Genomic DNA, 2,308 nt, shown 5'->3' with positions numbered 1-2,308 from the left:
AGAGGCCTTCGGTGCGCCACCAGGCTACAGTAATGCCGAAAGTTACTGGTGATCAGTTTGACTCTCTCCTCCCGTCTCTCGTCCTCCATGTCTGTGATGTTCTTCTCGTGCGAGAGGAGCTCTTCCCTCAGCTTGTCTTTGGTCTCCTCCAATTCCTTCTTCTCCTTCACCAAGGTGCGGTTCTTTTCCTCCAACGCTCTCTTCTGTCTTCTGTGCGCGTAAGAAGAGTAACAGCCGACCATGAGTGCTGCCGATGCGGCCACGGTGACACCCACCCCAAGCGTTTTCACAGGAAACAACGTTGTGTCTTGCCACGTGTCGTTGACCTTCACGAAGGCCTGGGATATTTCCCCCAAGGCCCTTCTCTGTTGTTTCTGCATCACGTAAGAGTAGCCGACCGAAAGCGCCGACGCCGTGGCGACCACCCCAAGGGTTTTCACGTTAAACATGGCAGAAAGAAAAGGTCGACAACAACCCCGAAATCTTTCAGGTTAAACATCGTTGTATAATAAAGTTCCAGTCATTGACGTGTGACTGGAACTTCCTAAATGAATGAGTCAGTGGAGCGCTGAGCCGCTGACATGTTACTTTATATTCCCGAACTCTCCCGAGTTTAGTGCATCACATCTGCTTGCTATAGGGTGTTTACGACATCACAGTTGCAATTTTTTTATAATAAATATAATAATAATATTAATACTAACTCTTCATTCAAGTGGATGAGTTTTTGCCGAACTTTACACTTGGTTTTATTACCTTAAATTGTTATTAATACGTTATGCTTCCAGTCGTTAGTTTAAAGTCTTATTTAAACCTTCATGTGACTGATGTCACAGGCTGGTCACAAGACATCTTAGATCCGCATTGGAGCCACGCCAATTCTATGTGGATCACAGGATCATCATAGTTTTAGGTGTTAGAGAGGTGCTAACCACTACTCCATCCTACTTCGAGTTCGTCACGAGACTCAGAGCACCCGATTGGCTCACATCTGCCTGGTTGTACGCCCACACCCTTTTATGCCCATACAGTACATACATTTTATGAACCAGCCGTTAGTGTGGTATGTGGCTGATGTGGCCTCCATATATGGGCATACCGGTATGAAGTCCTGTTAGATGGGCTTAATACATAAAAGGGATTCTGTTAGACATCACATTGAAGCCAGAGCGTGATGTCAGAGCTGCAAACCCATTCTGTTAAGAGTGGTTCCCCTGACATCACAGTGACGTCAGAGCATGATGTCAGAGCGACAAACCCATAGAACCACAGTGTCAGGTGTTATAGACAGAGATACATACATATGGACAAGCTGTGACCGTACTAAACAAAATCGAACCTCGGTTCGAAGTGAAGCGGTGAATTCTTATTCTATGTGTTCTAGAGCTATGAAATCTGTGTTCTAGATCTATACATTCTATCTTCTAGATCTATACTTTCTATGTGCTTTAGTTCTATATTTTCATGAATGAATGAATGATTTTGTCTGGAGGGCCAAATTGTCATGTGAAGCTTGACCAATCCTCAATTCTGCATGCACGGGACATGCACGGCACAGACAAAGCCACACCTTGGAAGTGTCTTTCACCGCTTCAACAACTATCCTCATAGCCACCCTGTACCTAAGTCCTGACTCTGCCTCCAGCAGTGATTTCTATTGCTCCGTTTTATTGCAAAATGAGTGAGGAGGAGGCTGGTTTACCAGGCTACAAATGGGCCACCCCACTTGCAAGCATAATCTGCAATAAAGATAACTCTGATCCTAATGCCCGTGTCACTCCTTTTAAGTCAGACCTTATGCCAAGCTGAAGCAAAATGTACTGTAACTCTCTCCTCACTGGCCTCCCGGCATGTGCACTTAACTTAAGCCTCTCCAACTGATCCAAAATGCTGCGGCACTACTGATCTTCAACCAGCCAAAATTCTCACGTCTCCCCCCTTCTCCGGTCCCTCTATTGGCTCCCGGTTGCGGCCCGCACAGAATACAAAACACTGATGCTGGCCTTCAAGGCAGCCAAAGATGTGGCTCCTACATACCTCCAAAGCCTGATCAACCCCTACAACCCCACCTCACCAGATCAGCTAACACAGGGATGCTGACAGAAGAACCCTCGGTCCCTAAAAACCCCAGGTCAAAAATCCACTCAGCCTTGACAGTTCGCCCTCCTGGCCCCCAAACTGTGGAATAAACTCCCTGTCGCACTTAGAACTACAGACTCACTCCCTAGCTTCTGCCGTGGACTGCGTCTCTACCTCTTCAGACTCCACCTGCATAGCACTTACTGTAGCTCATCTACCCTCGATGACC

The sequence above is a fragment of the Nannobrachium achirus genome, assembly GCF_963921795.1.
Source record: "Nannobrachium achirus genome assembly, chromosome: 6".
Classification (NCBI taxonomy): Eukaryota; Metazoa; Chordata; class Actinopteri; order Myctophiformes; family Myctophidae; genus Nannobrachium; species Nannobrachium achirus.
Note: the sequence above shows the minus strand (reverse complement) of the source record.